At 45.2% G+C, this 27,289-nt stretch overlaps 1 protein-coding gene across 1 annotated transcript in view; it reads left to right on the forward strand.

Moving 5' to 3' along the window:
- LOC141167149 (uncharacterized) overlaps positions 1 to 27,289 on the forward strand; it is a 1,037,600-nt gene that overhangs the window by 258,463 nt on the left and 751,848 nt on the right. The window lies entirely within an intron of this gene.

The raw sequence follows: 27,289 nt of genomic DNA on the forward strand, positions 1-27,289 counted from the left end.
AGGTTTTTCTCCCCTCCATATTGAGAAGACGTTAGCACTTGGCTGAGGATGGAGTCAGGAGGAATAGCATCAACTTTATTTGCTAGTTATGCATGGAGATGGCTAATCTGTCTTAATACGCACCTGTTCAGACCAGTATTCTTTTTGGAAGTGATGGTCAGTCTTTTGATATTTGCATGGATAGGCTCTCTGGCCGAGCACTCCACCCATCAGCTTATGGTGGTTTTAAATTACAGCAGGATCCTACCTGCAAATATAAATGTAGGGTATCAGCCAAAGAGAGGACTCACATTAGGATAGGTTCACAGCAATGAAGATCACCTTGTCGTTGGCCGCTAGGCATATGCATGAATTGGCCAAATTATGTGCTAAGTATTTTTGCTTTTTCCTATTTTCTAGAGCTGTAATGCAATTCGAATTTCATTTATTTCATGTTCACATGCTATAGCAATACAGAGTGCAGATTTATTTGTTAGTCAGCAAAACATAGAAATAACTTCTCCATGGACAAGTGTCCCATTTAAAAATCGAACCACTACTTATCTGGAAGACAAAGGCCTCAATTCTTCAAGACTGGCATTTTATTAAATGTGTTACGTAAGTGTGAATTCTATCTGAATTTGGAGGAAGGAATTGATTTTATGCATTTAAAATAATAATTGGAAGATAAGGACTGAGAGCGCTTGATGAAGCTTTTTCAGGAAAAACTAGTTGACCGACCAATGAAAGAATGCAGCAGAGATATTTTAAAAGGAATCTGTCATAACAATCCCCTCTCCAAACTGTTTATATGGTCATGTTACTCTCTGAAAGATAATGTCAGCCATACTTTTATTCAAGCTCCTGGACTGAAAATTTGCAACTTTAATTCATAAGCAAATGAGGCTGAAGTGCTTCTTTGGGGATGGGATCCTTCTGAAAACTTCATTTTTGGGGGGTTTTTGCCTGAACAGGCTTCATCAAGGGCTCTCAGATGATATCTTCCACTCTTTATTTTAAACGCATAAAATGTAGTCCCTCCTCCAGATTAAGATAGAATTCATAGCTCTCTCCTCCTGTACCAGTCGCTGTCTCGTTTTTTGTTCAAATTATTGTAATTGTTTTTTGCTATGTAGACCCCTTTTAAACATGGAAAGCGCCATGGAATTAATGCCGCTATAATAATAAATAATAATAATAGCTATATATAATATCTTTCAGATCGCAAGATGACCATATAAACAGTTTGGTAGGTGGGATCATGCTGACAAACTCTCTTTAACTGCTTTTTAAGTTTTTTAATTTGTGTATTTAGTAAGTATGGAGGAGAAGGACTGCTTTATTGGAATCCACACATTGTACCCTTTGCAGTAGCTTAGCTAGTGAATGGTCCACCCAGAATGATTGCCATCCCTCACTGTATTGGCGTGCACAGCACACCGATACAGCTTATCTCTGCGGTGGCCTCCCTGCACTACCGCTCTCAGTTCTGTAGACTGGACTTCTTATTAGGACTGCATCCTGCAGAACAGCAGGTCTCGGGATGAGCGGCGTGATGACGCCATCGGGCTGAGAATCTGAGGTATCTTGCGTGCCCCTGGGCAATGATACCACCGAGTCTGACTGCCCACGCCTTGCTGTGTCTGCTAGTGGACTCAAGGGGGTTAGGTGAGTACAACATTGGTTTATGGTTTATGTGATGGCTACTAAGGAGGCCATTATACAGAGTTGGAGCTACTAAGAGGGCCATTACATTGTGCGGGGGCTACTAAGGGGGCCATCACAAAGAGTGGGGACTAATAAAGGAGCCCTCATACAGAGTGGGTGCTATTAAGGGGGCAATAATACAGAATGGGGGCTACTAAGTAGGCCATATATATGTGACTGTCAAAGGGAAACACAGGGGGCATTATTACTTTCAAGGGGTCAAAATGTGGGCACCCTTTTCTAGGGCACTTGCACAGGGCATTAAGATTTTCTAGAGAGCAATTTTACCATCTTGAGGGCACAAAGGAAGCATTTTACTATGCAAGGGGCACAGTGGTGGCATTATGTGGGGCAGTAAGGGGAGCAGTTATTGTGCCACACAGCAAGTCAGCAGAATGGAAGCCAGAGACAGTGAGCAGAACGGAAGCCAGAGATGGTGAGCAGAACGGAAGCCAGAGACGGTGAGCAGAACGGAAGCCGGAGACGGTGAGCAGAACGGAAGCCGGAGACGGTGAGCAGAACGGAAGCCGGAGACGGTGAGCAGAACGGAAGCCGGAGACGGTGAGCAGAACGGAAGCCGGAGACGGTGAGCAGAACGGAAGCCGGAGACGGTGAGCAGAACGGAAGCCGGAGACGGTGAGCAGAACGGAAGCCGGAGACGGTGAGCAGAACGGAAGCCGGAGACGGTGAGCAGAACGGAAGCCAGAGACAGTGAGCACAACAGAAGCCAGAGACAACAATAACTCAGGAGAAAAGACTGAGGTAGGCCTCATGCCTAAGGCACAGCCGAGTGTTGGGGGATGAAGCAGCCGTTTTTGATGGTTTGTGGAGTTAGTGGAACAAGAGCTGAAGAGGGACACCATACATGGGGTGATTGCTCGTCTGGTTAGGATGGTGCGGGTGCCGCTGGAGAAGAGACCACTTGGGGTGGCAAGGTCCAAGTCCTTTGGCCTGAAAGTGAGTTGCGCTGGGTGATCTGTTGGAGAAGGCCAGAAGCTGTGGGGCCTGAGATGGAGGCAGAAACCTTCATCCCAGCATAGGTTGCTGCCCTTCAAAGGGCAAAAAAAGGCCCCTGCAACCGCCTCCAACTCCTTCCTTTTCTATGAAAACGGGGTTACAGCTTGGGGATCACCAAAGTGGTGGAAGAGAAGGGATGGCCTTGAAGGAGACCAGTTGGACTAACAAATTACCCAAAGAATTGTCCTGTCATTCGACAAGATATCCGGATATGAGAATTTGCACACCAAGTACATCATGTATGTTAACCGCCACTTAGTCAGACGTCATTACCTGCCCTCCTTCCTACATAGCTTTCAGCCCGGGGAGTGGGTGAGGTTTTCTGAAGGAAGATGAGCCCAGGGGGTGGTATGCAGTGGCCGTCTCACACTTGGTGGTGGGGTCAGACAAGGAGGAGAGGACATGGGAGGTGAGACCATTGACGCTGCGGGTGGTGTCCCCCACTACTGCTACCCAGAATGGTGGACAACTACCCCTGTACCTGCTAGTGTGCCAGGGGGAGTCCTCTGCTGAAGATAGGTCAGACCTTCACACCCCTATGGAGGAACCAGGAGCTGAAGGATTGGTTGTCCCAAAGCTACCACTACCATAGCAAATCCTTCTGTGATCTACGTGGCTCAAGGTGCACACTCAAGAGGAGTACATCCGAGAAGAGGGGCTTAGTAAAACCTGGGTCTGAAAAGTGCCTGCAATGTGACATAAGTGAGCCAGAAATAGGAAGAGCTGAAGTTGTGCCTGTTGCACCCTAATGCCTGGAGTAGTTCGAGGCTCCAGAGAAGCAAGAACCAGCGGACCTGCGGTCCAATAATCCAGGACGCAGCAAAATAAATGGGAGAGGACTGCTTGGCCTACAGCTGACACAGCCTTCCGTGTGTATTAGAGGGAAAGTGTATGCCCTAGATGGCCAAAGACGGTTTACAGTAGCCTATGGCTGAAGTACTGCTGCAGTGTTTTTATTTTTTGTTGCACCCAGTGTGCCTTTTTCTGCTGGATTACAAGGCACTAAAGAGGTTAGAGGGTCCTACACCCTCAGCTATTGTCACAAATAATTTGGGGATTCATGGCAGCTCTGGTTATGCTGTACTTTAAAATGTATTTTCTTCCCTTTGGTCCAGCAAGGGTTAATGTTAGTCTCTTGCTGGCAGCCTTCTTAGGATGGTCAGCTGATGTTGGTTGGTGCCACTCCCACCTCCCTTTAAATAGCCACATGATCCATCAGCTGACCGCCGGTTATAGTTCATTCTAGGCGGACCTCTTTGAAGGAGCCAGTCTCTGGAGAAGCTGTGATGTTCGTTGCTGTTGCAGCAGTGTAGTTTCCTGTTGAAGAATGAAGTGTATTCTATGTTTTTGTCTTCCCATAGTTTGTCTTACCTTCCTTGTGTTGTCTTATTGTAGTGGTGAGACTAGTGTAGGCCTGCGCACTTAGCCAGGTTAAGTCCAGGGCCAGCGAGAGCTAAGGCACGTGATCGCACACGAGGAAAAGGACCCGTCTAGGGACGATAGGGGAGCTTAGGGACAGATACAAGTTGGTGTCAGTAGGTGTCCCTTCCCTCGTCCCCTACTGTTAGGGCCTCCCCCCCCCCTATATCATCCCTTTGCATCCATGTGTTGTGCTGTCCGCCGGACATCCCCTTGTCTGTACGTAACAGCTATGGACTAAGCCATATCCAGGAATAACTCTGCACTTCATGGACTGTGCTTCTGTCCTTTGGACTGCGTTGTTTTTGTTCCTTACCAAGAAGGACCAGAGAAATCCTATGGACTGTCACCGGATTAATAGACTTTGAATGTTGCTGTTCCAGGGTCCTTACCAAGAAGGATCAGGTTAACTCTACCTTAAAGGAGAAGATGATCCAGAGCTTCGAGTTTTAAAAATGTATTATTTATTGTGTTGTAGTGTGGTTGTCGTTGGTGTTTTACAGGTTTGGATGGCCATCATTAAGAAGGGAGAACTATATGGAAGTGGAAGTGCTACCCACCCCCCTTGAAGATACAATGTTGATGTATAATGCATTGCATAGTTTTAAATGTGGTTTTGTCTGTTCAGTAATTTGCATGCAATTAGTTGGGCACAGATAGAGTTAATAGTTTGGACTAGCCCATAATGGGAGGGGCTACGTAGGGATACAGGAAACTTCTTCTTGGTAGTGAGTCAGATAGAGCCCAGGTTCAGTAGAGTAAGACCTAAGGTCTGACAGTTGTCAGACTGACATGTCAAAGTGTGTTGTGTCTGAAGAGGGAGGACATCAGATAATATGTTCTAAAGACCGAGGAAACATGAAGAGATTCTTAGCAGATTAGAAACCAGGCCAGGAATGCCACCTACATGCTATGGAACTTTACTTTAGGGGAAGTAGAAGGCCTTATTAAAGGGGATTGGAAGCAGAGGAGGAATTGTTTCAGAAGGACGTTAATGAACAGTTGTTTACTGTGAAAAGAAGCTCAATTGTGTATACTGAAGGGAAGCAATGGTCACCGTATTGGGACTTCTATTCTCCTAAGGAGAGCAGTGGACTTTCAAGGTTCTAGTGAGGAGCCATACCAATGTACCTCAAGCAGTGGGGTCCTCATTAGTCAATTGGTAACATAGTAGCTGTGGTCGGCTGCAGTGTCATACCTCGACCCTTGCGTCCCTCACAGGGGAAGATGAAGTCTACCATAATAATCGTTTGCGAGATTGTCATGAGATGCAAGAGTATGAAGTGCAAGAGAAATTAAATGTCATTAAATGTAACTGAGACGTGCCCATGTCTGCTAAATGCAGGAGAAACATTTGTGAAGAAGTATGCCTATTATCTGGTGTACATAGTTCATGTTCAGTGAAAGGAAGTTTATTTTTGGACTTTGATCTCCCTCGATTTGTTCTCTAACATCTGGTCCTGGCCTACCCAATATAGCGCCACCATGCAGTCTGCAGAGGAGTATCGCCTAGCTAATACAATCACACACACCTAGCCAGGACCCCCATTTTCATGTAGCGTGCCAGGGAGTGAAACACGAGTACCTCGCCCACGATTGCCGCCCATCACCACATTACACTTGTATGTTCTGTAGGGCTGGTACTTGCCACCATATGGTGACCATATAGAGGTAATATTGGTGTTGGTGTTTGTATATTGATATATTTTCAGTAACAGCTCACTCATCTACTGAGGTTATAACCCCTATAACAACCATTAGGGTGTGCCACCATAGTTGTAAACATGGTTACCTGGTTAGGGGCCCACTTAAAAGTTTCGTCTCCCCCACCTCCTGAGCTGAAACCCTCACTATGCCTCTGAACCTTCAACATTTGTAGTCCAAATTAGCTTCCTGGAGCTTTTGGACAAACACGTCTATCCAACAACAGGGGAAGGAGACACTGCTTAGGAAAATAAAGGAGCAGCCTCCTGATTCAAGTTGGCTTCCAAAGCTCTGAAACTGGAGCAGTTTGCACGTGGTCAAAGCGAGTTCCAGGTGTGGAATCAAAGTGCAACTGAGAGGAAATGGTAGAGAAGGACACCGATGTTGGATCAATGACTCAAGAATCACTACCCAAGATAAGATCACGTTGGGGTAAAAGTAACAAATATCCCTATATATGTGTCACACCTCCTCCTATGAGGTCCCATAAGGCGGTTAGAGACAGTGATCAAGATGATGCATGAACATCAAAAAATACACCAAAATGATGTCGGAGCCTCAACATACTATCGAATATTATGTCTTGACCTCACCAGACAGATCAAGATGCTGCATGTTCTTAGCAGATAAAACATCATGATGTCTAGGTCTGACCTGATAGATCAAGATAATGCCTGGGACTCAGCAGCAGACCAAGATGATACATAGACCTCTCCAAGTATACCAAGATGATATCTGGGCATCACCACATAGACTAAGGTAATGTGTAGGTTTTACCAACCAAAAAAGGAAGATGATGCATGGGACAAACCAAGCAGAAAAGATTATGTCTAGGCATCAGACAGACCAAGATGATGCCTGGGCCTCACCAGACAGATTGAGATATTGTATGGGTCTGACCAGACAAACAAGATGATATCTGCACCTGTTCAGGCCAAACAAGATAATGCATAGACTTCACCAGATAGCCTGTCTGATGAGGCCAGTCAATAGCTTGATCTAAGATGATGCCTGGTCCTCACCAGACAGATTAAGCTGATGCATGGCCTGACCAGATAGACCAAGATGATGTCTGGGTGTCACAAGACCGATCGACATTATGTCTGGGTCTCACCAGACAGATCAAGATGATGCAACAGCCTGACCAGATAGACCAAGATAATGCCTGGGCTTCATCAGACAGACCAAGGTGATGCCTTAGCCTTACCAGACAGATGAAGGTTATGCATTACCTGAACAGGTAGACCAAGATGATGTCTGAGTGTCACCAGACAGTCCGACATCATGTCTAGGCTTGACCCAATTTACCAAGATGATGTCCGGGCCTAACGAGACAGGCCAAGATGTTTTCTGGGTATCACCAGACAGATTAAGATGATGCATAGACCTCACCAGATTGTCCAACATAATGCCTCTGCCATACAAGACAGACCAAAATGATGTCTAGACATCGCCAGACAAACCACAATGATGCCTTGGCCTCAGACAGATCGAGATAATGTATGTAACACATGTGTGTGGAGCATGTGGTTCGTGGACTCATTGTGCCCCGGGGGTGGGCTTACCTAGGAGGGGCATGGCTAAGCAACTACCTTGTCTTTGCTAGAGCTCCTGATGGTGGATTAGACTTGGTAGTCCTCAGTACTGCAGCTGCTGTAGGGGGTCAGGATCGCAGACACAGACTGGACTCGGAGTAACTGGTAGGTAGGATTTGGACTCTGTTCAGACTACCCAGGTTCTGAGTGCTCGGGCAGAACAGATACTGACACGAAGTCACAGAAATGGCTGGATTCGGATACTGGAACAGGCTCCAACAGTACGGTCTCTGGAACAGTAACAGGACTGACACTGGTGCAGGTTCAAATACCGATGGAACAACTTCAGGGTTCAGCAACCACGGGTGCGGCTTCAGGGTTCAGCAATCGCGGGTGCGGCTTCAGGTACCATGGATGCAACTTTAAGGTTCAGGTACCATGGGTGACACTTCAGGCCCTGTCCACATAGTCCCAGGGGTACAGGTTCAGACCCTGGCCAAACAAGGACCAGAGGTTCAGGCTCATGCTCAACTACATGGGAAACTAGGATGGGGACCTGGCAACATACAGTTGCCCACACACACTACATAAGGAACTACAGAAGTTGTTCAGGCACCTCCCAACAGGGGAGTGTGTGCACTAGGCATGCCGCCCGGAAGCCTGTATGGCATGTGCAGGGGGCAGGAGACATGCCAGGAGGCGAAGAGGTCACCAAGCGGCCGGGGTGCTGAATATATCGGCATCGCTGCATGGAGGCGGAAGAGGGACAATGCAAGGGTGCCGGCATTAGAGTTAAAATGTATAGGCCTAGACAAATCAACATGATGGCTTAACCTGTCCAGGCCAACCAAGATAATAACGAGCCTCATCAGGCAGATCAAGATGATGTCTCGGCCTCACCAGAAAGATTAAGCTGATGCATGGTATGACTAGGTAAACGAACATGATATCTGAGCTTCACCTGGTAGACCAAAATGATGCCTAGGCCTCAGCATACAGATCAAGGTGATAATTGGGCTAACCAAATAGACCAAGAAGATGACTGGGCCTCACCAGACAGACAAAAATTATGTCTTGACCTCTTCAGATAGACCAAGGTACTGTTTGGCCTCACCAGACCAACCAAGATTTTGCCTGCACCTCCCAAGAGGTGCCTGATCCTCACCAGATCGGTGATGACGATGCCTGAGCATTACCAGAAAAACCAAGATGATGTCCAGACCTTATCTACCATCTAAGATTATGCCTGGTCCTCACAAGATAAACTAATATAATACCAGGGTCTCACTTAACACACCAAAATAATGCATCAACGTCTATAGATAGACTAGGATGATGTATGGGCAAAAGCAGAGAGACCAAGAAAATTCTTGTACCTCAACTAATAAACGGAATTTTTGTCTGGGCTTCACATCACAATTATGCCTGGGTCTGGCTAGATAGACCAAGATGATGTCTGGGCCTCTTCAGATAAGCAAAGATTATTTCTGGCCCTCATCAGACAGATCAAGATGATGTATGGTCCTCACTAATAGTCCAAGTTTATATCTGGGCCTCACTAGGCAGACTAAGATAATGAGTGAGCCTCAACAGACAAACCAAGATGATGCGTGAAACTTCTCAGACAGACCTAGATGATTCTGGACCTCACTAGATAGACCAATTTGGTATCTGGGCCTAATCAGACCAACCAAATTTTTACCTAACCCCCACCAGATAGAGCAACATATTGCTAGGGTCTCACCTGACTGACTAAGATTATTCCTGGACCTTACCTGACATATCAAGATGATGTATGGATGTCACCAGACAGACCAAGATTAAGCCTCATCCTCAACAGACAGATTAAGCTGATGCATGAGCATGACCAGATCATCCAAGATGATGTGTGCTTTTAGCCAGATAGAATAAGATTAAGGCCACTGCCCCACTATCAGTATTTAGTCAGTATTTGGTCAGTATTTTTTCTCAGGAGTGGGAGCCAAAACCAGGAGTGGGTGATAAATGCAGAATTGGTGCACTTGTTTCTATTATATATTTTGTCTGATTGTTCCTTAGTCTTATTCTAAGGCCACAGCCCACTATCAGTATTTGGTCAGGATTCGGTCAGTATTTTTTTTTCAGGAGCGGGAGCCAAAACCAGGTGAGGATCAATCAGAGAAAAGGTATAACAGAAACAAGTGCACTAATTCTGCATTTATCACCCACTCCTGGTTTTGGCTCCCACTCCTGAGAAAAATACTGACCAAATACTGATAGTGGGGCCATGGCCTGAGTCTGGGCCTCACCACGTAGACCAAAATTATGGATTTGCCTGACTAGACAGATCAATATAATGCATGGATATCTCTAGACATACCAAGACAGACCAAGATGGCCATACCAGACAAACCAAGATGTTGTCTAGGCCTCCCCAGACAGATTAGGATGATGCATGGACCTCAACAGACAGACCAATATGATGTCTCTGCAATAAGAGAAAGACCAAAATAATGCCTGGGCCTCACCATAGAGATCAAGATGATGTATAGGCCTGACCAGAGAAATCAAGATAATGGCTGGCCTCATCAGGCAGACCAAGATGATGCATTGGCCTCACCAGACAGATCAAAATGATGCATAGACCTGACTATAAAGACCAAGATAATACCTGGACCTCACCACACAAACTAATGTGATATCTGGGCCTCACCAGACTGATCACAATATTGCCTAGGCCTCACCAGACAGATCGCATCCACCTCTCAAAATAGACCAAGATGATGCCTGTGTCAAATCAGAGACCAATATCATGTCTGAGCATCACCATATAGACCAAGATTGTGAATAGGTCTGACCAGAGAAATCAAGGTAATGGCTGGCCTCATCAGGCAGACCAAGATGATGTCTTGAACTCACCAGACAGATCAGGATGATGCATAGACATCTGCAAACAGACCCAAGATTATTTCTGGGCATAGCTAGATAGACCAAGATGATGCTTAGGCATCAAACAGATCAAGGTGATGATTGGGCTAACCAAATAGACCAAGAAGATGACTGGACCACACCAGATAGACAAAAGTTATGTCTTGGCCTCCTCAGACAGACCAAGATTATGACTTGGCCTCACCAGACAAACCAAGATTTTGCTTGCACCTCCCTAGACAGCCATAATATGTCTGGACCACACCAGATAGATAATGATGGTTCCTTACCATCACCTTAAAAACCAAGATGATGTCCAGGCCTCATCTAACATCTAAGATTATGCCTGGTCCTCACAAAAAAGACTAATATAATGCCAGGGTCTCACGTGACAGACCAAGATAATGCCTGGGCCTCACCAGATAGACAAAGATGATGCATGAGCCTGCCCAAATTGACCTGGGCCTCACGAGAGAGACCCAGATTATGTCTAGGCTACACTAGAAAGGTCAAGATGATGGCTAAGCATCACTACACAGACCAAAAAACGATGTCTTGGCCTCAACAGACAGAAGTCTCACTAAACCAACCAAAATTATGCCACGGTAATACCAGACGGATCAAGATGATTTATCAACCTCTTCAGGAAAATGTCTGGGCCAAAAATGACAGACAGATGATCTATGGGCACCACTAAGCAGATTTAGATGATGCATGAACCTGACCAAATAGACCGATTTGATGCCGGGGCCTTACAAGGCAGACTATGTATGGGCTTCAACAGAGAGACAAGGATGATGTCTCGGTCTCACCAAACACATTAAGTTGATGCATGGAACTCAGCCTCATCAGACAGACAAAGATGATGCATAGGTCTCATCAGACAGACTAATATGATGTCTGTGTAACATACCTGGCGGCGTCCTTGCATGGTGGTCCATCTCCCACTGTGCAAGAGGGCGCACTTGATCTCCTGTCCAGAATGTCTCTCTGGCTTCCCTCCATGCTGTCTGTTTGTGTCTGTTTCTGCTGCTTAAGGGCGGCGCCCGATCACTTCCTGCCTTTTGTACCTGCTGTGGGTCACACCCCTTGTGCGTCCTCAGCCTATTGCTGTCTGTCACTTGGTATATAGCTCAGCAGCTCCCTTCTATCCCTGCCTGAGCATAGTGTTTCCTTCAGTGTGTGCTTGCACTCTGAAGGTGCCAGGTCCCGTCTCTTGTCTCCTGCTTTTTGTATCAGTTCCCGTGTCTGAACTGAGTCCTGTATGTCTCCTGCTTTGCGGTATCAGCTCCCGTGTCTGAACTGAGTCCTTTCTGTGTTCTCTTGTCTGTCCTGTCTGAACACGCTCCTAGCCTGTTCCTCCTGCCTTCTAGGGGCCGATTACCTAGACCCGTTCCTGTATCTTGTCTGACCTGTCTGTACTCGCTCCTAGCCTGTTCCTCTCGCCTTCTAGTGGCCGATTTCCTAGACCCGCTCCTGTGTCTGGTCTGTCCTGTCTGAACACGCTCCTTGCCTGTTCGTTCCGCCTTTTAGTGGTCGATTTCCTAGACCCGCTCCTGTGTCTGGTCTGTTCTGTCTGAACACGCTCCTTGCCTGTTCGTTCCGCCTTCTAGTGGCCGATTTCCTAGACCCGCTCCTGTGTCTGGTCTGTCCTGTCTGAACACGCTCCTTGCCTGTTCGTCCCGCCTCTCTGGGGGCCGTATTCCCAGACCCGCTCCTGTATCCCTCTGCAGTGTCGGTCTCCTCCGTACACTCAGTTCCAGTCTGAACTCTCTCCTGTCCTTTACCTGTTTTGCCTCTATGTCCGTTCCCTTCCTTTTTCTGCAGAGTCTGAACTCGTACCTAACTCCTGCTTGTTGTCTCTGCAAGTACTGTGTGAGTATCTGGCTCTGTCTTTCCCTTCCTGTCTGTTCCGTGTGAACAGAGCCCTGTCCTCCCTGCTCAGCCTTGTCTGCACTCTAGCTGTGCTTGCCTGTAACCCTCTGCCTGTATTGTTCCTGAGTCCCGGTGTGTACTGGGTCCTATCCCGCCTGTGTTCCTACCTGCTAGTGCCTCCCTGTCTGCACTCTAGCTGTGCTTGTCTTTACCCCCCTGCCTGCATACCCGCCTGCCTGCATACCAGTCGTGCCTGCCTATACCCACCAGTCTGTGTGCCAGCCTACCAGCCTGTTCCTGTATTCCCCTGTGTGGGTCAACAGCCGTGTCCGGGGTCTGTCCTGGAGTAGCACCTGGTCCCTCTGCTCGGTTCCTCCTTGGTGCACTGGCGTCGTATGCCGTCGTGCGACCCTGGTCGGATCGGGTGAATACTTAGTCACGCCCCTCCAGGCATTCACTCTCCGGCACGGTCCAGTGGAATCACTACCAATCACACGCACACGCCGCTTAGCCCGGGCGTGTGCATAACAGTCTGTACCTCACCAGAGAGTTCAGGATAATGCCTTGACCTAACCAGATAGACCAAGATGATGTCTGAAGCTCATGTAACAGACATAGATGATTCCTGTGCCCTCCGACACAAACCAAGATGTTTGGGCCTCAACAGACAGATCAAAAGGATGTATGCGCCTAACCAGATAGAATATGAGCCTCACTAGACATACCATGATTATTCCTGGGCCTCACCAGACACATTTTGGGAATGCCCGGGCCTCAATAGAAACAAGATGAGGCTAGGGCCTCATAAGACCAATCAAAATGGACTTCTGTGTCTACTTGTTCCACATTTATGGTTTTTTTTAAATTTGGGTAATCTAGGACTAAGATATTGATGGTCTATCCTTAGGATAGGTCATCGTAGTTAGATCAGTGGGGTCCAACAATAAGATCAGCTGATACCAGGTACATAGAAATAATGAAGTCCCAGCACTCACATCAGTTTCAATGCTTTTTTAATGAATATCCACATGGAAAGACGTTTCAGCCCATCCCGAGCGTTTGACAAAAGCTCTTGATGGGCTGAAACGTCTTTCCATGTGGATATTCATTAAAGAAGCATTGAAACTGATGTGAGTGCTGGGACTTCATTATTTCTATGGACTGCAGCCTTCCACGTGTACCACAGATCTGTACGGAGTGCCGACCCTTCTATTGAACATGATACCAGGGTACACGGTCCAGCTTCGCGCACTCTATAATGGTCGTTCTTGGGGACTGCAGGTTGGATCACATTAATTTAATTGGGAGCTGGGTAGCAGTACCAAGAATGGTCAATGCATGAGCTGTAGTATTCCATCTCAGTACTATTGGTGACCTGGTAAGAGTTGATCACAGGGAGGCTGGAAATCGCACTCCCACCAATCTGAGGTCATCTATAGCTTAGTCCTGGACAAACCCAAAGTTATTGCAACAGACTGAGATAGTGAAACTTTGAAGTCACCTCTCCTAGATTGGCATCAGCCGGAGACACGGTACAGCCGGGAGGAGGTAATTGTGTGTGAGATGTCGGTGTATACACAGGTCTCAGTGTTTAGCTCCTCACCCTCCCAGGAGGAACCATTAGAGGAGGCAGATGTCTAGCAGAAGCTTTAATGACAGATAATTAGCCCTCCTCCCCAGCTGCTCGGCGCGGCCTCACTGGGGGGACCCCAGATAATAGCTCTGTGGCGGTGGAAAGACCGGTGTGTATCACCCCCGGAGAGGAGCTCCCTATAGAAAAGAGGCTTTTACAGAAAGTCCCAGTACGAGGCTCATCGACACCAAATACACCGTCATTAAAATCAATGACATCGGCCCCCGAGGGTCCCACCTGGAGCACAGGAGAAGATTATTATTTTTCACAGGGAAATTGCTATTTTCATGACTATTATGTGAATATAGAGACATCGTATAGAAACATGTAATTACTACATGTATTATTTCTGTACAAAGTTTATATGAGGATAAAAAAATGAGATATTCTACATTGCTGGGTATTATAGGATAATAAATGTATTATTAATGTCAGCAGATTATTTTATACATCATAATAACAGGACACACGTATGACATTTATATCTATTATTCCGCATGATAGGACAAATGACATGTTATTTATATACAGAGTTAATGAGCAGAAAGGATTAGATATGTATTAGGCATTGTAGGGATTTATATTAATATGGATGAAGTTTATATCTATTATTATGTACGATGCAATATGCTGGATGAGTAACGTCACATCGTGCAGCGCATGCAAATAAAAATATCTACAGCTAAGATAGAAAGATAATAGACGGATAAATAGAGATAGAGGGATGGATAAATAGAGATAGACGGATGGATAAATAGAGATAGACGGATGGATAAATAGAGATAGACGGATGGATAAATAGAGATAGACGGATGAATAGAGATAGACGGATGGATGGATAAATAGAGATAGACGGATGGATAAACAGAGATAGACGGATGGGTAAATAGAGATAGACGGATGGATGGATGGATGGATGGATGGATAAATAGAGATAGACGGATGGATGGATGGATGGATAAATAGAGATAGACAGATGGATAAATAGAGATAGACGGATGGATAAATAGAGATAGACGGATGGATAAATAGAGATAGACAGATGGATGAATAGTGATAGACGGATGGATAAATAGAGATAGACAGATGGATAAATAGAGATAGACAGATGGATAAATAGAGATAGATGGATGGATGGATAAATAGAGATAGACGGATGGATAAATAGAGATAGACGGATGGATAAATAGAGATAGACAGATGGATGAATAGTGATAGACGGATGGATAAATAGAGATAGACAGATGGATGAATAGTGATAGACGGATGGATAAATAGAGATAGACAGATGGATGAATAGTGATAGACGGATGGATGAATAGAGATAGACGGATGGATGAATAGAGATAGATGGATGGATGGATGGATAAATAGAGATAGACGGATGGATAAATAGAGATAGACAGATGGATAAATAGAGATAGACGGATGGATAAATAGAGATAGACGGATGGATATAGATAGATGGATGGATAAATAGAGAAAGACGGATGGATAAATAGAGATAGACGGATGGATAAATAGAGATAGACGGATGGATAAATAGAGATAGACAGATGGATGAATAGTGATAGACGGATGGATAAATAGAGATAGACAGATGGATAAATAGAGATAGATGGATCGATGGATAAATAGAGATAGACGGATGGATAAATAGAGATAGACGGATAGATAAATAGAGATAGACAGATGGATGAATAGTGATAGACGGATGGATAAATAGAGATAGACAGATGGATGAATAGTGATAGACGGATGGATGAATAGAGATAGACGGATGGATGGATGGATAAATAGAGATAGACGGATGGATAAATTGAGATAGACGGATGGATAAATAGAGATAGACAGATGGATAAATAGAGATAGACAGATGGATAAATAGAGATAGATGGATGGATGGATAAATAGAGATAGACGGATGGATAAATAGAGATAGACGGATGGATAAATAGAGATAGACGGATGGATGAATAGAGATAGACAGATGGATGAATAGTGATAGACGGATGGATAAATAGAGATAGACAGATGGATGAATAGTGATAGACGGATGGATGAATAGAGATAGACGGATGGATGAATAGAGATAGATGGATGGATGGATGGATGGATGGATGGATAAATAGAGATAGACGGATGGATGGATGGATGAATAGAGATAGACGGATGGATGGATGGATAAATAGAGATAGACGGATGGATGGATGGATAAATGGAGATAGACAGATGGATAAATAGAGATAAACAGATGGATAAATAGAGATAGACAGATGGATAAATAGAGATAGACGGATGGATAAATAGAGATAGACAGATGGATAAATAGAGATAGATGGATGGATGGATGGATAAATAGAGATAGACGGATGGATGGATGGATGGATGGATGGATGGATAAATAGAGATAGACAGATGGATAAATAGAGATAGACGGATGGATAAATAGAGATAGACGGATGGATAAATAGAGATAGACGGATGGATAAATAGAGATAGACGGATGGATAAATAGAGATAGACAGATGGATAAATAGAGATAGATGGATGGATGGATAAATAGAGATAGACGGATGGATAAATAGAGATAGACGGATGGATAAATAGAGATAGACGGATGGATGAAAAGAGATAGACAGATGGATGAATAGAGATAGACGGATGGATAAATAGAAATAGACGGATGGATGAATAGAGATAGACGGATGGATGAATAGAGATAGACAGATGGATAAATAGAGATAGACAGATGGATAAATAGAGATAGACGGATGGATGAATAGAGATAGATGGATGGATGGATAAATAGAGATAGACGGATGGATAAATTGAGATAGACGGATGGATAAATAGAGATAGCCGGATGGATAAATAGAGATAGACAGATGGATAAATAGAGATAGACGGATGGATAAATAGAGATAGACGGATGGATAAATAGAGATAGACAGATGGATAAATAGAGATAGACGGATGGATGGATGGATAAATAGAGATAGACGGATGGATGGATGGATGGATGGATGGAAAAATAGAGATAGACAGATGGATAAATAGAGATAGACGGATGGATAAATAGAGATAGATGGATGGATGAATAGAGATAAACGGATGGATTAATAGAGATAGATGGATGGATGAATAGAGATAGACGGATGGATGGATGGAAAAATAGAGATAGACGGATGGATAAATAGAGATAGACGGATGGATAAATAGAGACAGACAGATGGATAAATAGAGATAGACAGATGGATAAATAGAGATAGACGGATGGATGGATGGATAAATAGAGATAGACGGATGGATGGATAAATAGAGATAGACGGATGGATGGATGGATGGATAAATAGAGATAGACGGATGGATAAATTGAGATAGATGGATGGATGGATGGATGGATAGAGATAGACAGATGGGTAAGTAGAGATAAACAGATGGATAAATAGAGATAGACAGATGGATAAATAGAGATAAACAGATGGATAAATAGAGATAGACGGATGGATGAATAGAGATAAACAGATGGATAAATAGAGATAGACAGATGGATAAATAGAAATAGACGGATGGATGGATGGATGGATAAATAGAGATAAACAGATGGATCAGTAGAGACAGACAGATGGTTAAATAGAGATAAACAGATGGATAAATAGAGATAGACGGATGGATGGATGGATAAATAGAGATAGACAGATGGATAAATAGAGATAGACAGATGGATAAATAGAGATAGACGGATGGATGGATGGATGGATGGATGGATCGATGGATGGATAAATAGAGATAGACGGATGGATAAATAGAGATAGACAGATGGATAAAGAGAGATAGACGGATGGATGGATGGATGGATAAATAGAGATAGACGGATGGATGGATGGATGGATGGATAAATAGAGATAGACGGATGGATGGATGGATGGATGGATAGAGATAGATGGATGGATGGATAAATAGAGATAGACGGAGGGATAAATAGAGATAGATGGATGGATGGATGGATGGATGGATAGAGATAGACAGATGGATAAATAGAGATAAACAGATGGATAAATAGAGATAGACAGATGGATAAATAGAGATAAACAGATGGATAAATAGAGATAGACGGAAGGATGAATAGAGATAAACAGATGGATAAATAGAGATAGACAGATGGATAAATAGAAATAGACGGATGGATGGATGGATAAATAGAGATAAACAGATGGATAAATAGAGATAGACGGATGGATGGATGGATGGATGGATGGATGGATCGATGGATGGATAAATAGAGATAAACGGATGGATAAATAGAGATAGACAGATGGATAAAGAGAGATAGACGGATGGATGGATGGATAAATAGAGATAGACGGATGGATGGATGGATGGATAAATAGAGATAGACGGATGGATGGATGGATGGATAGAGATAGATGGATGGATGGATGGATGGATAAATAGAGATAGACGGAGGGATAAATAGAGATAGACGGATGGATGGATGGATGGATGGATGGATGGATGGATGGATAGATAGAAATGATTCCAAAAATAACCACCTCTGTTTCCACAATAGACCAGGCTAACGCTATATAACCAATATACAGATTCTCAAGAAAATAAAAAGGGAATAAATGTCCCACCCCAAAAAAACCATCCTATGAGGTGACATATATAATATCATCATCATCACACACAGATGAAATCCCAAGTCTATAACAGGAATCCTTATTGAATTGATAAAATGTCCACCACGATGGAGAACAAGGTCCTCCCGACCTGAGACATGTATAAAGTGTTCTCACCAATCATTAAATCCAGAAGAAAGAGGGGCATGGAGCTTGTATGTAGAGAGACAGGAAGTGAGACCTATGAGGACCCCAATGCATTGGGTCAAAAATGAGGCTATGAGCAAGACATGGCTAGGGACGACCCGCAAACATCTGTAGCCATAGGGAATAGCCATAGAGGATCATTGCTGAAAGCGGCAGGGGTGTCAGTAGGAGATGCCCCCCACGTATCACTGTTACTGTTCATACCCATATGGGTGAGAAAAACGTTCCGATATCTGGACCGAAAAAGAGGACGAGTGTCAGGCGATTTTCATGTGAGATCACAATTTTTCACACCTAGCATCCGATTTACATCCGATTGTCATGCGATTTTAAAATGGGCTTTTACATAGAGGAATTCTCAATGTAATTTACACATAGTTTTCCAAGGAAATATTCTTCACTACGTATGTATATGTAAATATACAGTATACACATATACATATACACACACATATATATATACCCTGCCTGCCTGCCTATATACACTGCTAAAAAAAAATAAAGGGAACACTTAAACAACAGAATATAACTCCAAGTAAATGAAGCTTCTGTGAAATCAAACTGTCCACTTAGGAAGCAACACTGATTGACCATCAATTTCACATGCTGTTGTGCAAATGGAATAAACAATAGATGGAAATTATTGGCAATTATCAAGACACCCTCAATACAGGAGTGGTTCTGCAGGTGGGAACCAAAACCCACATCTCAGTACCAATGCTTTCTGGCTGATGTTTTGGTCAATTTTGAATGTTGGTTGTGCTTTCACACTCGTGGTAGCATGAGACGGACTCTACAACCCACAGAAGTTGCTCAGGTAGTGCAGCTCATCCAGGATGACACATCAATGCGAGCTGTGGCAAGAAGGTTTTCTGCGTCTGTCAGCGTAGTGTCCAGAGGCTGGAGGCGCTACCAGGAGACAAGCAAGAACACCAGGAGACGTGGAGGGGGCCGTAGGAGGGCAACAACCCAGCAGCAGGACCGCTACCTCTGCCTTTGTGCAAGGAGGAACAGGAGGAGCACTGCCAGAGCCCTGCAAAATGACCTCCAGCAGGCCACAAATGTGCATGTGTCTGCACAAATGGTTAGAAACCGACTCCATGAGGGTGGTATGAGGGCACAACGTCCACAGATGGGGGTTGTGCTCACAGCCCAACACCGTGCAGGACGCTTGGCATTTGCCACAGAACACCAGGATTGGCGAAGTCGCAACTGGCGCCCTGTGCTCTTCACAGATGAAAGCAGGTTCACACTGAGCACATGTGACAGACGTGACAGAGTCTGGAGACGCCATGGAGAGCGATCTGCTGCCTGCAACACCCTTCAGCATGACCGGTTTGGCAGTGGGTCAGTAATGGTGTGAGGTGGCATTTCTTTGGAGGGCCGCACAGCCCTCCATGTGCTCGCCAGAGGTACCCTGACTGTCATTAGGTACCGAGATGAGATCCTCAGACCCCTTGTGAGACCATATGCTGGTGCAGTTGGCCCTGGGTTCCTCCTAATGCAGGACAATGCCAGACCTCATGTGGCTGGAGTGTGTCAGCAGTTCCTGCAAGATGAAGGCATTGAAGCTATGGACTGGCTGCCCGTTCCCCAGACCTGAATCCGATTGAGCACATCTGGGACATCATGTCTCGCTCCATCCACCAACGTCACGTTGCACCACAGACTGTCCAGGAGTTGGCGGATGCTTTAGTCCAGGTCTGGTAGGAGATCCCACAGGAGACCATCCGCAACCTCATCAGGAGCATGCCCAGGCGTTCTAGGGAGGTCATACAGGCACGTGGAGGCCACACACAATACTCAGCCTCATCAGGAGCATGCCCAGGCGTTCTAGGGAGGTCATACAGGCATGTGGAGGCCACACACAATACTGAGCCTCATTTTGACTTGTTTTAAGGACATTACATCACAGTTGGATCACCCTGTAGTGTGTTTTTCCACTTTAATTTTGGGGATGACTCCAAATCCAGGCCTCCATTGGTTAATAAATGTGATTTCCATTGATGATTTTTGTGTGATTTTGTTGTCAGCACATTCAGCTTTCTACAGAACAAAGTATTCAATGAGAAGATTTCATTCATTCAGATCTGGGATGTGTTATTTGAGTGTTCCCTTTATTTTTTTGAGCAGTGTATATACCGTATTTTTCAAACTATAAGACGCACCCCAAATTTTGGGGTGGAAAATAAGAAAAAAATATTTTTATAAGATGGGGGTCCATCTTAGGCTGGGTGCCCACTATGCGTTTTTCAAGCGTTTTTCCGCAGCGAAAACGCTTAAAAAACGCTTGGTAATACGTGCCCCATGGTCCCCAATGATAATCCGCATGTGCTGTGCACATGCTGCGGTACATTAATTTTGCGGACACGCAGCGTAATTGCTACCATTGATTTGCATTGAATCGCATAATATCAGTATGAGCACATGTGCGCAAGCGGATATTATGCGATTCTATGTGCGGATGGTCCCCGGGTCTGGAGGAGAGGACTCTCTCCTCCAGACTCGGGTACCATAGACCCATAGAATGGGTCGCGGTGGTGTGAAAGGACCTGCCATAACGTCATTTAGTCATGTGACAGGTTAGGCGACCGCTGACGTCATGGCAGGTCCTTTTACACCACCGCGAGCCATACAACAGACCAGACGTAGCGGAGAAAACACCGGGGGCCATCGGAAGGTAAGTATAATCTTTATTTTTTATTTTTTTACCATTCTTATTCTTTTTTTTTAACTATTACTTAGTCACACTATATAAATCCATTCCGGTTGCATGGATTTATATAGTGTGATCAAGTTGTCAAGCACTTTTCCAAGTAATGCTAAAATTGCATGGAAAAGCTCTTGATAACCTGCATGCAGAAATGCATGAAAAAACGCTTGACAAACGCTTCTACCTGGCAGGAAAAACGCATGTAAAATCTGTATGCATTTTTCCTGCCAGGGAGAAGCGGAAAAAATATGCAGCATTTCTGCATCGTGGGCACTTAGCCTTATAGTCTGAATAGGTATGGTATCTAACCTGGGGGGTGGTGGAGTGAGGGTCACAGGAGGCAGGGTCCTTCAGCAGGGAGTTGCAGTGGAGCAGGATTGCAGGGCCCTCCGTTCCCTCCCTCAGGAACCCAGCGGCTGCAGCAGAAAATGTGAGATGCTGTGGGGCCTGTGCCTGGCTGGGGCCCTTAACCTGGCTGGGTCCTGTGTCAGGCCGGGGTCTGGCCGGGTTCCTGTGCAGGGCCGTTGACATTAGCCTGGCTGGTTCCTGTACAGGGCTGGGAGGCCTGTGCCGGGCCTGTGCAGGGTCGGGGGGCCTGTCGCGGGCTGTGAGTGGCATCGGGCGGTGAAACAGAATGGCGTGCGCGGCTTTCCGATGGCCGCGGCCATCTTCCTAAAGCTGTGATTAACAGTAAAATGGCCACCGGAGCTACCGGTCTGCGCATGAGCCGGCTCAGGCGGCAATTTTCCTGTAGATTGCGGCCTCAGTAAGACACCGGCACACTGGAAAGCCGCGCAGGCATCTCTGCTTCACCGCCCGACGCCGCTGACAGCCCGACACTGGCCCCAGCCGTTCTGCCTCACCGCCGCTGCCGCCACCTCGTTCCCGAAGGAGGGAGGGCACCCCCACTCTACCACCTCCGCAAATATCCATAACATTCGGACCATAAGATGCACCCCCATTTCCTCCCAATTTTGGGGGAAAAAAGGGCGTCTTATGGTCTGAAAAATACGGTATATATATACACACACACACATGGTCAAAATTGTTGGTACCCCTCGTGTAATGAAAGAAAAACACACAATGGTCACAGAAATAACTTGAATCTGACAAAAGTAATAATAAATTAAAAATCCATTAAAATGAACAAATGAAAGTCAGACATTGCTTTTCACCCCTGCTTCCACAGAATTTTTAAAAAAATTCCCAAGGAGGGAAAAGTTACGGAAGATGCTGAGGGAGCACCTTGCCGATCGTACCAACATCCTCCGTGATTCCTCTGTGCCTTCTAATTATTGGGTATCCAAGCTGGATACGTGGAATGAACTGGCTCTCTACGCCTTGGAGGTCCTGGCCTGCCCTGCCGCTAGCGTTTTATCAGAGCGGGTTTTTAGTGCCGCTGGTGGAATTATAACTGATAAGCTCTTCCGCCTGTCAACTGAAAATGCTGACAGGCTGACTCTTATAAAAATGAACAAGGGCTGGATTGCGCCAGACTTCTCAACACCACCGAATGATAGCAGCGTAACTCAAATAGAGTGTCTTTTTTTGGGGAATAACTCTATTCCCATGCACCTCTGTCTTCACACCCACACATGGGTATATGTGGCGCTCCTGAGGGTTCAGTCGCCACAGAGGTACTGCACCTCACCCAGAGGTGTGGTGTCTCCCTTCTCTCAGGTAAGGTGGGAGTGCTGCACGGAACCCCAAACACCTGCATCCAACACTACACTGCTCCAGACCGGCTGGAGGGGCAACATGCAGAGCGCAGCTGCTGAGCCCTGACCCTGGCTGGAGTGGGGGGAACCTAAAGGTAGGGGGAACCAGTAGTGGGTGTGGGAGGAGGAAGTAGTTAGAGGGAGCACTTTGGTAGGAGTATATATAGGGAAGCCATCTTAGAAAGACAAGTCAGTCAGAGAAGGAGAAGTGAAAGGAGCAGAGGCTCTGCAGGAGCTCTGCTCCACAGGCGGGCTTAGTGAGAGGCCCAGGAGAAGATGAGATCAGAGTCAGGGAGCAGATCAGAAAAACAGCTCGGGACAGTTCAGAAGAACAGTCCGGGAGCAGAGTCTCATTAGGAGATCTGCTCCACAAGTAGGGCCAGGTCAGAAGGCCCCGGAGGGGAGCAGGGAGCAGGGAGTAGGCTCCATTCTACAGAAAGGATCCCAGGGGGTACGGCACGTGCAGGACGGCACCCGTACGCCCCGCATCTGTCAGAAGACAGAGGGATCCCTGCGGCATTCTAATCCCCCAGGATGGTCAAGTAGGTCCCGGATCCGACATACAGGAAGGACTTCAGAGCACCCGAGCGGGATTGAGAGTGGGCAGCGCAGAGCAGGAGGGAGAAGGACCAGAGTAAAGATAGTCAAAATAGGAACACGAGAAAGTGGGGTTCTGCCAGGTATTCCTAAGTTGCCTGAGGGAGGATTGAACCTCTGCCCGGTGAACGCAGCGCGACGTGGGAGGCCTTTACCTGTATAGTGCACCTGTGAAGTGTCTAAAGAACTGTGAGTAAAATCTTGGATGACTGCACTGCACTGCCTCTGTCCATTCCTTCATCGGCACTTTCATTCCCCCTGCACTACAACGCCCAGCGCGACCCACTCTCTTCTACTACACTGCCCTGAGGCCTGCTCCACCTGTGGGGAGCCGTCCCATCACAAGCTGCCCTAACACCTAAATCCCCTATAAATATCCCCCATTTGAGTGACCGCCCTGGGTCACGGACCGGGCCAGCCACCGTGATATCCCCCGGTAACCAGAGGCCCAGCTGCCGAGTACCCCGCGGCCCTGGGGGCACATCATATACGCTTCTTGATTTTGTCTATTTGTACTGCCCCTTCTCCGCATCCTCATCCTCCACCACCACATCACCACCATATGTACCATATCAACATATCTACATCACTTGCAAGGGGCATTGGAGTTCCTCCAAATTTTTGGTAGCAGTTGCTTCACTGCATAGGCAAACCGTATGGAAGACCCACTTTCTAATAATGGGAACATTGTTTTCAGGAGGCCCTCCGACCTTTACATCTCTTGCAAGGGGCATTGGAGTTCCTCCAAATTTTTGGCAGCCGTTGCATTCACAGCATACTCTTTAACTGTATAGCAGACCCTCTCCTTTCTAATGGGAACATGTTGTTACTGTGGCCCAGTTCTATGTGTCTTTAAATTGTTAGTGGGGTTTTCCCGAATTTTGGCAGCCCTTACAGTCACAGCATGGGCATTACCATTATAGGAGACCTGCTCCTTTATAATGGGAACATTTTTTTTTACTAAGACCCTCCTCTTTGTCTCTTCAAAGGGGTATTGGGTTGCGTCCAAATTTTTGGCAGCCCTTGCAGTCACTGCATACGCAATAACAGTATCTGAGACCCACTCATTAATAATGGGAACAACAAAGCATAGCCGGCTGATGGCTCCTTAACAATAGCGAGGGCCGACTGCTGGCCCTTTAAGAATAGTAAGGCTGTAAAAATAGTGTTTGTGACTTTCACAATCCCTCCTTCATAAATGGAACAGGATGTGTCTAATTATGTCTCATTCACCACATGGCCAGATAAGGTTGTAAAATGTTAAAATGACATTTCCCGGTGAATGCACTTGTTTTGGCTGAAAGCAATGCAAAAGTGCAAAAACGCATCAACAACGCTACGTGTGAACATAGCCCAGGGTGTGAAGGAGTTTCTTTGTTTTTGGTTATCTCATCTATTGCATTATTCTTGTGCCCTGCTGTGTATAAATATGTGATTCTTCAGATTTTGTGTTATTCTATGCCTGATGAAGAGGCCTAAGGAGTCTCCAGAGCTGCAATTTATTACCATCTTTTCAGTTAGTCATTAAAAAGGTATCGACTATCGACCACTGAGGACTCTCAAATCTTAATATTTTTCGATCTACTGGCTAACACAGCACAAAGATATATCTTTTTCCTATTTATACTTTCATACATTTCCTTCTTCGTATTCATCAATTTCCTATTTATCTAAAGCACCATTTGTTAGATTGCGGCCCTTTTGATAGAGATTATATACATACACACACTGCTCAAAAAAATAAAGGGAACACTTAAACAACAGAATAAAACTCCAAGTAAATCAAACTTCTGAGAAATCAAACTGTCCACTTAGGAAGCAACACTGATTGACAATCAATTTCACATGCTGTTGTGCAAATGGAATAGACAATAGATGGAAATTATTGGCAATTATCAAGACACCCTCAATAAAGGAGGAGGAGAATAAAGTGATGCAAAAACAAATAATTTTTTTCTATAAAATAGTTTTTATTGTGTAAAAGCAACAAAGCATAAAAAGCCGATATGAATCTGGTATCGCTGTATTCGCACCGACCGGAAGAATAAAGTCGTCTAATCACTTATACCACTTGAGGAACGGCGTAAAAAATAAATTAAACCAATTTTTCACCTGCTGCTGATTTGTTCATTCTGCCTGCAACAGATTGCAGTATGGCTCGGCTCACATTTATCCTGCGCTCTGCGCTGAGCGCTTACGCCAGGGTCTCCATGTAAATCTCTGAAATACGTGATTCAGACGGAACCCCGGCGGAAGATTCCCTGTAATGAGGCAGATGGAGGCACCATGGACGCCATCTAGCCTGTGATCCCACGGTGTCCATCTTTTTATTAGGTGTGTATAAAAGTGCAGTCGGCCACAGTTTTGTGCACTTAAGAAAAGAAGGGCAAGGCTGAACAGAGGCCAGACGGCGTCCAGAGTAACTCTGCTGCCTCATTATAGTGAATGGATCCAACGGGGGTTTCATCTGCATCATATCCCTCGGAGATTTAGATGGAAACCCCGATGTAAGTGCTCAGCGTAGAGCACAGGATAAACATGATCCAAAATGTTATGTAAAATGTTTCTAATAAAGGCTTTGACTCAATTCAAAAAGAAAAAGCAAGTCCTATAAGGGGCTTTCACATTACTGGCAGCAAAAAGGCTCTGGAAAAGCGCTATGGTTCCTCACCCCCCAAAAGAAATCCAGCGAATTCTGCACTCCCAAATCCGAATGCTGGCCCCTCCCTTCTGAGCCCCAGTGTGTCTAAACTGCAGTTAGCGTCCACATGTTTGACATTTCTGTAGCAATGAGAGCCGGCCTAAATACTGTTCCAGAGAGGCTTTGTTCCATCAAACACTAAACCTGAGGGCCTAAATGAGCTCGTCAGTTTTGCACCATTTCTATCATAGTTCTTGACAACATCATTGTGGGGGATGGGGTTTGGGTCCATCATCTGTGTCTTTATCAGTCGCTCTTTACTTGATTTTGATTAATAATTTTTGTTGTGTTACCTCTATAGACTATGAATGGGAGAACATAGTTGTATTTCTGAATATTCTGTCGGATGGAAGAACAAGAAAAAGCTTTGGGACCTGGACATCCAGATATTTGTATTTATTATTATTATTATTATTTATTATTATTATTTTTTATATAGTGCCATTGATTCCATGGTGCTGTACATGAGAAGGGGTTACATACCAAATACAGATATCACTTACATTAAAATAGGTTTTGGATATACATTTAATATATTTAAAATATATGTATAGTTTTCATATTTTTTGTTCTTTTTTATTATTGCTGTTCTCATTATATTTATATTACTTTCTCTTATTCTTCATAGCATATTGTCTTTGCATATATAGCATCTCTTTTTTTTTGAAAAATGTAGTAATGAAATTAATCCACAAGATGGCGATACGGTTATCAACTGCCACAACCATGTTAGGGTTTCTATATGCCCACTACTAACAAATCATTTTTGCTATTGTGGCGCCCCTGCGGGTCCAGTTGCCACAGAAGTACTGCATCTCAGCCAGAGGTGTGGTACCCCACTCTCAGGTAAGGAGGGAACACTACCCGGGACCCACACACCCACATCCAACACCACATCACTCCAGTAGGAAAGGGCGAGATTGCTCCTGAGGGAGAGCACAGACCCTGTCCC

The sequence above is a fragment of the Phyllobates terribilis genome, unplaced genomic scaffold, assembly GCF_046119375.1.
Source record: "Phyllobates terribilis strain yellow unplaced genomic scaffold, ASM4611937v1 Scaffold_11__3_contigs__length_659146591, whole genome shotgun sequence".
NCBI classification, from domain to species: domain Eukaryota; kingdom Metazoa; phylum Chordata; class Amphibia; order Anura; family Dendrobatidae; genus Phyllobates; species Phyllobates terribilis.